The 12,328-nt window shown below is 44.2% G+C and overlaps 1 protein-coding gene across 5 annotated transcripts in view; it reads right to left on the reverse strand.

The window, feature by feature from the left end:
• CDKL5 (cyclin dependent kinase like 5) overlaps positions 1–12,088 on the reverse strand; it is a 398,517-nt gene extending 386,429 nt beyond the window's left edge. For all 5 annotated transcript variants that reach the window (XM_040423700.1, XM_040423696.1, XM_040423698.1 and 2 more), the window contains exon 1: positions 11,985–12,088. The gene's annotated coding sequence lies outside the window, so the exon portion shown is untranslated. The remainder of the gene's footprint in view (positions 1–11,984) is intronic.
• Positions 12,089–12,328: the final 240 nt, after the last annotated feature.

Below are 12,328 nucleotides of genomic sequence, written 5' to 3' on the forward strand. Positions count from 1 at the left end.
GCAGTTCCGAGAACAGCCCGATGAAGGCTTTTCTCGGAACTGCCTGCTCCCGGTGACCGCATATGTTTCAGAGCGGCGCAGGCACAGGTAAGGACTTACCTCTGCATCGCCGGACTTGGGAATAAAGATGGCAGATCGCATGTGTTCGTCGGCGAACACTGCGAACTTGCCATCACCGGTCACAAGTTCACAACAATACTTAGTGCACCAATCACTAATAAGTAGTCAGACCTGTTAAAATGTGAAGCACGTATTGCGCCAAAATATTTGCATCATTAGTGCCGATTTCGCGATTGCGAATATATTAGAGCACTCTATCTGCATATAAAGCTATTGTAATGTTCTGCCGTGCCAACCATTTTCTCCAGTCTCAGGAAACTTCTAGCAGCTTGGAAAATGTAGCCATACTGACCCACGCCTGTATTTCGAGCATATTACACGAATATTACGTTGCCAATTTTTCACGATCAAGAAAATAATCTCGAATTCGCGAATATATGACGAATATTCTACCAAATATTCGTGAAATATCTACTGACAAACTGTGTGAAGTGTACCTAGAAGAACTGATGCTGTTGTGAAGACAAAGGAAGGTCACTCCAAATACCGATCCGATTTACATTTCCGGTTCGGGCATTCGCCGTGCATTTTGTTAGCTGATAAATACTAACTATGAGCACGTCTATATAATAGCATTCTTACATTGCAGCATTTTTCCAACCAGTGCCTACAACTTTTGCATAAAACTGTATGTGACTAAAACAGGTGAACTGGTCTTATAACTTTGAGGAACATTTTACAGTAAAGTACAATTGCAGAACTTCACCAGCATCTCCTCCATAAAAGCAGTATGTACTCACAGCTGGATATTTTTGTAAAACCATGGAGGAATTTCGGAAAATATAAGGCATTCCGTTAATCCCATGATCAACCATGCACAAAATAATACCAATTGTGTGAAAGATGAGATGAAAGCATGGAACGTGCAAGAACACACAGTATTTACTAGGGAACCGGATGGATAATGATAGTTTCGACTACACTAGAGCAAAATAGCCGAGATAGGACCCATTCACACGATCGTTAGGGCTCCATGCCCGTCCTGCGGACCACAAATAGTGGTCCGCAGTGCATAGACACTGGCCGTGTGAATCCTGTACGCTCTCATTCTACATTTGACCAAAGGTATGAGACCATCATAGAACGTGCCTACTACAAGTTAGGTAATATATCTTCACACAAATGCCAATAACCAGCGAGTATGCGACGCTGAAATATCCCATTGTCTGTCAACTCATTGCTAGCATTCCGAAAACCAAATGCAAAAGCGGAAAGGAGTTAAAGTAAAGGGTCTGAATTTACTTCTAAGTTATGGTAGGACAAAAGGTCTTCTCCTGTCATGTGGAGAAGCAGTGAGATGGTGGAACAAGATCTGACAGCAACAGGCAATGAGTGTCATCAACGACAACTGCATCTTGGCAACTGGAGGAACGGTAGTATTTACAAGAACACAGGAACATAATATTGGGAGTATTTGAGTTGTATTTTTTTTATCCTTTATCGTTGTTTTTGTTTTCTAACAATGTAGTTAACAGAACTTGATGTCAGAACGCAGGAAAAAATAAGAATCTATCTATCTCATATCTCTCATATCTCTCATATCTATCTATCTACTATATACAGTGGCCAGTAAGAGGAGGCAGAGCTGCAGGGAGAGTACCTGTACCTGTAGCTCCAGACATGTCACATAGCTATGACCTAATTGAGCTGAGCTTAAAAGCAGCGGAGGAGCAAGATCTGAAGAAACTAAATAGCAGGTAAGCATCTCCAAATGTTCTAAAGTTGGAGTCCTTAAAGGGGTTTTCCAAGTTTGAATAACCCCCTCTAGGGTGCCCATCCCCGCGACCTTGCACATACTGTACCTGGTCTCCGATGCCAGTTTCCTCCAGGATCCCAGGATCAATCCACGCCCGTGACTGCATCTCCCCTGCCAGCAAAAATCAACATCTGTCGACGAGGGTGGGGTGGGGGTGGGGGTGTTATGTAGCCAATAGCAGCGTGACGTCACACATGTTGGAAGGAGGCAAGTCATTGTCACGGCCAGCTATTGGCTGCAGCCCCCGTCGCTGGATGTTGATTTCCTCCGGCAGGGGAGATGCACGGGCATGGTGTGATCCTGGAGGAGACCAGCGTAGGGTGCCAGGAAAGTATGTGCAGAGTCGCGGAGCCGGGCATCCTAGAGGGGGTTATTTAAAATTGTATAAAATTGTGGCTCTCAAGGTGTTGAGTAACTACTACTCTTAGCATGCCCTGGCAGTGACAGACTATGAAGACATGCTGGGGGTTGCAGCTTTGTAACAGTTGAAGAGACACAGGTTGGAGATGACTATGCCATGATTACATACTGTGGCCAACCATATCTGGTAATCTCCATATACACAGCAGTTACCATAGACGTCTGGGCGGATTTTTTTCTGAGACGGATAACAATTTGGTAGTTGAAAGTAATTGCTGCTCATGAGTGACTGAGATCTCCCTCTCACATTCCAGCGCTCCCTCCTCTCCTGCTCCCGGAAAATGGGACTCAATATGTGCACTCCACTGCATAATAGTGCACTTTATATGAAATGGAGAAGGTGGGCAACACTAAGGCTCCATTCACACGTCTGCAAATGGGTCTGCATCCGTTCCGCAATTTTGCGGAACGGGTGCGGACCCTTTCATTTTCTATGGGGACAGAAAAGATGCGGTCAGCACACAGTGTGCTGTCTGCATCCGCATTTCCGTGCCGCAGCCCCAAACTTCCAGGCTTCGGCCCCGAACTTCCGGGCCGCGGTTCCGCAAAAAATAGAACATGTCCTATTCTTGTCCGCAATTACAGACAAGAATAGGCAGTTCTATGGCGGGTGCCGGCTGAGTGTATTGTGGATCCGCAATACACTACGGATGTGTGAATGGACCCTAAGGCTATTTTCACACTTGCGTTTCGGCTTTCCGTTTGTGAGATCCGTTCAGGGCTCTCACAAGCGGTCCAAAACGGATCCATTTTGCCCTAATGCATTCTGAATAGAAAAGGATCCGCTCAGAATGCATCAGTTTGCCTCCGTTTCGTCTCCATTCCGCTTTGGAGGCGGACACCAAAAAGCTGCCTGCAGCGTTTTGCTGTCCGCTTGTTGAAACTGAGCCAAACGGATCCGTCCTGGCAAACAATGTAAGTCAATGGGGACGGATCCGTTTTCACTGACACAATATGGCACAATAGAAAACGGATCCGTCTCCCATTGACTTTTAATGGAGTTCATGACGGATGTAACGGATCCGTTTTTGCAGATCCATGACGGATCCACCCAAAACGCGAGTGTGAAAGTAGCCTAATACACACCTACTGTACAAGGAATAGATTAATAATAGTACTGATAGACAGACACATAGATAGATAGATAGATAGATAGATAGATATGAGATAGATAGAAAGATAGATATTAGATAGAGAGATACTGTAGATAGATGTGCATGGGACTTCTGTACATGACCGCCATATGCATGAGACCTAAGAAGGCTAGGTGATATCCGATGATTTTTATTTCCTGCAGAGTTGGGGTACATTTAAATGTGGGTGAAATTTCATGTGGGAAATCCACAGCATTTATAGTATCAGAAAAGTGGAGGGAATTTCAGAAATATCCACGCGTTGTGGAGAAAACCCTACAGAGTCACTGGCTTGATCTGCGTCGCGTCAATACATGCTGCGGGTGTTACCAGTGACATACAACCTCTGCGATGAAAAGGAGGACTAGCGCGATCCGGGGAGAGATGCCACCACGAAAACCTGCTCTATTCCAGCAGTTTCTGCGGCACGGTTTTTCTCTGGATTCGCTGCAGACGTACCCTCACACATTATACACATATACCAATCTTCAAAACCCCCAAGCTAACCCCCCATGGAGCAAAACTGTCTCTGAAAAAAGCAGCCGGGTTGCCTGGCAACCAATAAGGGTTCATTATTTTTTTTATTTTTTTTAAGTTTAGTTTAGAAAGTGAAAGCCGAATTCTGATTGGTCATTATGGGAAAGTATTTTGCATTGTACCACATCCCTCAATGCATGCCGCAGACGTCACTTTATTACTATTTAATCAAAACTGGATCCAGCGATGCGGCACTGGGACAGAATAAGGTAGATATATTGCCGGAGACCACGCCGCACAGGTGAAAGAAGCCTGATCTGCATTTCGCGCCTAAAATCTATGTGGAAAAAATTTGCAGTACACCTCCATTGATTTCAATAGGAAAACTGCATAGTAATACAAACAAAGTGGATTATTTCTATTCACGGTTTTAAGGCCCCTTGCAGACAAGCGTTTCTCCCGCAGCGAGTCCGCAACGAGGTCCCGTCCTGACCTCACAGCGCTGCTGGGGTCACATAGCATTATATTGATTTATGATGCTATGTAACCCTTAGGCCCCTTTCACACGGGCGAGTATTCCGCGCGGATGCGATGCGTGAGTTGAACCCATTCATTTCTATGGGGCTGTTCACATGAGCGGTGATTTTCACGCATCACTTGTGCGTTGCATGAAAATCGCAACATGCTCTATATTCTGCGTTTTTCACGCAACGCAGGCCACATAGAAGTGAATGGGGTTGAGTGAAAATCGCATAGCAAGTGCGGATGCGGTGCGATTTTCACGCACGGTTGCTAGGAGACGATCGGGATGGAGACCCGATCATTATTATTTCCCCTTATAACATGGTTATAAGGGAAAATAATAGCATTCTGAATACAGAATGCATAGTACAATAGGGCTGGAGGGGTTAAAAAAAAATTTAAAAAAATTTAACTCACCTTAATCCACTTGCTCGCGCAGCCCGGCTTCTCTTCTGTCTTCATCTTAGCTGTGTGGAGCAACAGGACCTGTGGTGACGTCACTCCGGTCTTTACATGATCCATCACATGATCTTTTACCATGGTAATGGATCATGTGATGGACCATGTGATGACTGGAGTGACGTCACCACAGGTCCTTTTCATTCACACAGCTAAGATGAAGACAGAAGGAGATGCTGGCTCCGCAATCAAGTGGAGTAAGGTGAGTAAAATTATTTTTTTTTTTTTTTTAACCCCTCCAGCCCGATTGTACAATGCATTCTGTATCCAGAATGCTATTATTTTCCCTTATAACCATGTTATAAGGGAAAAAAATACAATCTACAGAACACCGATCCCAAGCCCGAACTTCTGTGAAGAAGTTCGGGTTTGGGTACCAAACATGCACGATTTTTCTCACGCGAGTGCAAAACGCATTACAATGTTTTGCACTCGCGCAGAAAAATCGCGCGTGTTCCCGCAACGCACCCGCACATTTTCCTGCAACACCCGTGTGAAAGAGGTCTAAGGGTTACACAGCATCATAAATCAATATAATGTTATGCAACCCGTCAGTGCTGGGAGGTCAGGACGGGAGCTGCACTGCGAACTCGCAGCATGACCAACACTCGTCTGCAAAGGGGCCTAAGGCTGAGTTCACACGAGCGTGTCCGGATAAGGTCCGGATGCGTTGGGGCAAACCCGCGCGAGTAGGTACCCAATTGCAGTCAGTTTTGACTGAGATTGCGTTCCGTTGTTCAGTTTTTATCGCGCGGGTGCAATGCGTTCACCTCCAGCAATCTCGCCCGTGTGATTTTGGCGCTAATTCCAGGCTAAAACAAAAAGCGCTAAAAATGTATGCAAGTCTTGACCTTCAATTTCAATGGGGAATTCGCATAGGAATTCATTTTTTTCCACTTGCGGTTTTAAAAACCGCACCATATAATAAAGAAGAAACCTGTCCATTCTTGACTTGGATTCAACGAACATCACTGGTAGTAAAGAAATGCTCCGATGCTCCACTCAGACATGGTAAATGAGTGAAGGGGAGCGGCTCTGAACCCGGACAATCCCTTTAAGCAAAAAATCACTAAATAAGGGTACATTCACACAACAGTGGAAAAACGCCATTTTCAGGACCAAAGTCTATGGGGCTATTCATAGGACCATGTATTTAATGTACAGCGAATAGCTGGCATCAAAAAATAGGACATGCCACGGCCAGAGAGACCCCATTGAAATCAATGGGCTAATTTTTAACAGCTGTTTAGACAGCAGTGCACCATCTAACGGCCATTTAAAATGGGGACACTATGTAAAAAAAAAGGGTCTTTCAGGGGTTAAAGTATAAAAAAAAAAATATTCACCACTTGCACACAAGAGAACACTTGCTCCACACTGAAGGCAGCAGGGCCTGACGCTCACAGCGTTGTGAAGTCACATGATCACGATGCATCAGGAACTGCTGCCTCCAGTGGAGACCGAGCGTTTCCACACATGCAAGTGGTAAGGTGCCTTTAAAAAAAAAAAAAGATTTATTAGCACTACCGGGGGTTGGGGAGAGGGCCTTATATATACTGGAGCACTATGTGGGGGCACTTTTATATACTGGGACCCTATGTGAGGGCACTTTTATATACTGGGGCACTATGGGAGGCACTAAGATATACTGGGGCACTATGTGAGGGCACTTAGATATACCGGGGCACTATGTGGGGGCACTTAGATATACTGGGGCACTATGTGAGGGCACTTAGATATACTGGGGCACTATGGGAGGCACTAAGATATACTGGGGCACTATGTGAGGGCACTTAGATATACCGGGGCACTATGTGAGGGCACTTAGATATACTGGGGCACTATGGCAGGGTACTTAGATATACTGAGGCACTATGGCAGGGTACTTAGATATACTGAGGGACTATGGGGGCACTTAGATATACTGGGACACTATGTGAGGGCGCTTAGATATACTGGGGCACTATGGGAGGGTACTTAGATATACTGAGGCACTATGTGAGGGAACTTAGATATACTGGGGCACTATGGGGCACACTCTAATATACTGGAACACTATGTGATAGCCCTTAGATATACTGGGGAACTATGGGGGGCACTTAGATATACTGGGGCACTATGGGAGGGTACTTAGATATACTGAGGCACTATGGGGGCACTCAGATATACTGGGGCACTATGTGAGGGAACTTAGATATACTGGGGCACTATGGGGCACACTCTAATATACTGGAACACTATGTGATAGCCCTTAGATATACTGGGGAACTATGGGGGGCAATTAGATATACTGGGGCACTATGGGAGGGTACTTAGATGTACTGGGGCACTATGGGGGCACTCAGATATACTGGGGCACTATGTGAGGGAACTTAGATATACTGGGGCACTATGGGGCACACTCTAATATACTGGAACACTATGTGAGGGCCCTTAGATATACTGGGGAACTATGGGGGGTACTTAGATACACTGGGGCACTATGTGAGGGAACTTAGTTGTACTGGGCACTATGGGGCACACTCAGATATACTTGGGCACTATGTGCAAGTTATTAGATATAGTGGAGCACTATGTGGGGGCACTTAGATATACTGGGGCACTATAGAGGGTATTATGTACACTGAGGGCACTGCAGGGTTTGGGTTTAAAAAAAAAAAAACAAAGACAATGAACTACATCCGTTTTTAATGGTCATTAAAAAAGGACACAAATTGGAGGCAAAGCATCTGTAAAAAAACAGCTAGATGACCAGAAAAATAGATGCACACGTGGATGCAAAATGGCCATGAAAAACTGACAGTTTATCCACTGTTAGGGCTTGTCCACACGACTGTGGGAAGCCCGTGCCCGTGCTGTGGACCGCAAATTGCGGTCCGCTAAGCACGGTCACCTGCTGTGTGGCAGCCGCATAGAGATCGCGGCCCCATTCACTTTTCATGTTCCGCAAAAAGATAGAGCAAACTCTGTAGTGCTTCCGTAGTGCTCTGTTCTGTGGTTCCGTTCCGCACCGTTCCGCATCTCCGGATTTGCGGACCCATTGAAATGAATGGGTCCGCATCCGTGATGAGGAATGGCCACGGAACGGGACCTGTGTATTGCGGATCCGCAAATGCGGTCCGCAATACGGGCATGGGCTTCACACGGTCGTGTGAACGAGCCCTTAACGGTCACTGCATGTAGCCTAAGGCCTCCTGCACACAACCGTATGGCTTTTTCAGTATTTTGCGGTCCTTTTTTACGGATCCGTTGTTCCGTTTCTTGTTTCAGTAGTGTTTCCGCTTCCGTTCCATGGACATGTTCTATGTTTGAACGGAACGAAAATACGGAAATGGAAGGCATACGGAGTACCTTCCTTTTCTTTTCTTTTTTGCGGATCCATTGAAATAAATGCTTACGTATCCGGTCCTTATACGGAACGCAAAAAACTGAATGGTCACAGAAAGATAATACGTTCGTGTGTATGAGTCCTGACTCCTAAGCCTTTTTGAGTTGCACTCTTCTGTGGAGCTGGTAAAGGCATTTTATTAATTCGTTTCTTAGTTCTGTTACTGGGAAAGCTGGGTGTTTGTCTGCGTGAGCACCGTTAATTAGGCCTCCTGAACACACGCGATTTTGCTCTGACGTCCTGTGTTCACTAGAAAAAAGTCATAGAAACAGCTCCGTTTTTGCTATATCGTCTGCAGTTTTTATACAGTTATTTTAGCAGTGTTTTTTTTTTCTAAACAGCTGTGTGAATCATGTTTTTTTCTGTTTTTTTTTACTGTCAAAATGCCAGGAAAAAAAAAATGGCAAAAACTTCAACCTGTTGCATTTTTCAAACAAAATGCCAGAGACCCAGGAAAACCGCTTGTGTGTCCTACAGTTCACATTTCCCACAGACCGGCAGCTAACATCTGTAGCTGGTGATTTTAACACCAAAAACTGCAGGTGCAACAAAAAAAAAAAGTATGGAGTCTATAAAAGTGCTCCAAAACACCATTAAAAAGCTGTGTGAAAGTGTCTGGTATTCTGGTAATAAGGGGTTTCATATGCACTGCCACGCCATTCAAAGTCTATGGGTCTGACAAAAATACTGATGCTGTAGTTATCGCTGTCAGTCCCATAGACTTGCATGGAGTAGCAGCACACACGCTCGTCGCTCGACCACTGTTCCATTTAAGCAGGGGCACAGAGCCCTATTCTAGTAGTCGGTAGGGATCCCAGCAGTCAGATCCCCAATGATTTAGTTGTTATCACCTAACATATGCAGTGTTCAATATACAGGGGATGTATCATTTTCTGCTCAGGACTTCAGGAAAGCTGGGTTACAACGCCCAATATGATCAACCTAGAGATCATCACATGCAACTAGAACAGGCATCCTCAAACTGCGGCCCTCCAGCTGTTGCAAAACTACAACTCCCAGCATGCCCGAACAGCCTACAGGTATCAGCCTACAGCAGGGCATTGTGGGAGTTGTAGTTTTTCAACAGCTGGAGGGTCGCAGTTTGAGGATGCCTGACCTAGAATCTGCAGAGCAGCCCAGAACTGGTGCCCGGCGGCCATCTGCACAAACCTCACTTCTATCCTACCAGAAAGTAGACATTTTTACACCAACATACATTTTATTCCAACCCAAACACAAAAGATCAGTTATGAGGAACTCCTTCCATACAAGTGGCGTCCAAGAAGCTGCCGACGGGTCCTAGGAATTACTGACGGGGTTCTCATCACGTTTTTGTCTTATGATTAACGTATATGTTACACGGATGCCTCCCACAGATCCATACAGTGGTGTCCGTCACGAAAATGTAAATGTTAGGGCTCGTTCACACGACTGTATGGCTTTTTCAGCGTTTTGTGGGCCGTTTTTAACGGATACGTTTTTCCGTTTTTGTTTCAGTAGTGTTTCCGATTCCGTTTTTCCGTATGGCATATACAGTATACAGTTATTACATAGAAAAAATTGGGCTGGGCGTAAAATTTTCAATAAATGTTCCGCAAAAAACGGAACGGATACGGAAGACATACGGAGTACATTCCGTATGTGCTCCATTTTTTTTGCAGACCCATTGACTTGAATGGAGCCATGGAATGTGATTTGCGGGCAATAATAGGACATGTTCTACCTTTGAACGGAACGGAAAAATGGAAATACGGAAACGGAATTTTACGTATACAGAACGCAAAAAACGTTCATGTGAACAAGCCCTTAGCGTTTTTTACTGGCCTCTGCAGGATGGAAATCGTAGTGTACTGCCCTTTTGCAGCCTTTTTTCCCCAACGTATATGTTAAATATAGGGCAGAATCGTGACGTGGTCCCAGCTGGTAACCTATTACTGAAAGCATAGTAATTCTATTGTAACGCCACGCGGTACAGGATTCTGCGTATATGGCGGTCAAATGTGCAGTTACCTACCACAAAGTAGGAGAGCAACATGAGAATGAAGCCTTTTTTATTTTGAACTTAAAATGGGCAAATATATATAAATATACAACAGCAAAAACAACTTCAAATAGGCTAGGTATATGTAATAGAAATAATGATAGAGAGAGATAGATAGATATGAGATAGATAGATAGATAGATAGATAGATAGATAGATAGATAGATAATAGATAGATAGATAGATAATAGCTAGATAGATATGAGATAGATAGATAGATAGATAGATAGATATTAGATGGATAGATAGATAGATAGATAGATAGATAGATAGATAGATAGATAGATAGATATGAGATAGATAGATAGATAGATATGAGATAGATAGATAGATAGATAGATAGATAGATAGATAGATAGATAGATATGAGATAGATAGATAGATAATAGCTAGATAGATATGAGATAGATAGATAGATAGATAGATATTAGATGGATAGATAGATAGATAGATAGATAGATAGATAGATAGATAGATAGATAGATAGATAGATATGAGATAGATAGATAGATAGATATGAGATAGATAGATAGATAGATAGATAGATAGATAGATAGATAGATAGATAGATATGAGATAGATAGATAGATAATAGCTAGATAGATATGAGATAGATAGATTATGAGATAGATAGATAGATATGAGATAGATAGATATGAGATAGATAGATAGATATGAGATAGATAGATAGATAGATAGATAGATAGATAGATAGATAGATAGATAGATAATAGATAGATAGATAGATAATAGCTAGATAGATATGAGATAGATAGATAGATAGATAGATAGATATTAGATGGATAGATAGATAGATAGATAGATAGATAGATAGATAGATAGATAGATAGATATGAGATAGATAGATAGATAGATAGATAGATAGATAGATAGATATGAGATAGATAGATAGATAATAGCTAGATAGATATGAGATAGATAGATAGATAGATAGATAGATAATAGATAGATAGATAGATAGATAGATAGATAGATAGATAGATAGATATGAGATAGATAGATAGATAATAGATAGATAGATAGATAGATAGATATGAGATAGATAGATAGATAGATAGATAGATAGATAGATAGATAGATAGAATGTATGACTAATCTCTTCACAGAAGACATTTAGGAAGGAATAGATGCCCTCATAGTTTGCCCATGAGGTGCCAGCACCCTCCAGCCCATGGGTGAATAACAATAGGTGGCACTTCTCCGGCAGCAGGAGGAACATCTTCAGGCTGGGAGGCAAAGACCGACTGAAAATGGCAGGACCTGTCAGTGTGACCAGGGGTAGATGGGGACTGATGAGGCCAGTCCATGCCAATGTGGGCACTGATGCAGCAGGATGAGCGAGGGAGAAGAGGAGACCTAAATAATGTCAGTGATCAGCCTGCCACCTTCCCAATTACTGCCAGTGTGGCCTGGCATCAGGGCACCACTGCCGGAGGGATGCTGTCAGGTGTCCTGCCTGCAGATGTTGGCAGTGAGGGGGCGTTCAGGCTGACATCTGATGGAGGGAAGGGGGTCTAGCGCACAGACGATGCAGAAGAGGGTCGTCTATGGCTTGCATTTCATAGATGAAGCCACTGGAGGGGATCCCAGACCCCGGGGGCACAGGGAAGCCCAGCTCCTGTTGCTGCTGCCAGTGCTGCCACTCACCTCTGCCAGTGATCCTCTCCGCACCTCCTCCTTCTCGCCTCTGTCGCTGTTTTCCTATCGGGCAGCTACTGAATACCACCAGCTAGAAGAAGAACCCGTCAGACCACGCCCATCACCCCCTTTACCACGCCTTCCTGTCACGCCCCTCTGCGCCAACACCTGCCCACTATTCCTGCAAAGCGGAGTCTCCTACGTACGCTTGAGTTGAACGACTGGGCATTTTGACCAATAGGAAGCTACGAAAGAGAACAGCTTTGTGACTGAAGGTAGAGACAACCAATGGTAGCAATCAAAAGGCGGACACTGCGGGGAGGCGGGAGACACTGCAGGTGTGGAATGCGGAG

Source organism: Bufo bufo, chromosome 3 (assembly GCF_905171765.1).
Source record: "Bufo bufo chromosome 3, aBufBuf1.1, whole genome shotgun sequence".
Classification (NCBI taxonomy): Eukaryota; Metazoa; Chordata; class Amphibia; order Anura; family Bufonidae; genus Bufo; species Bufo bufo.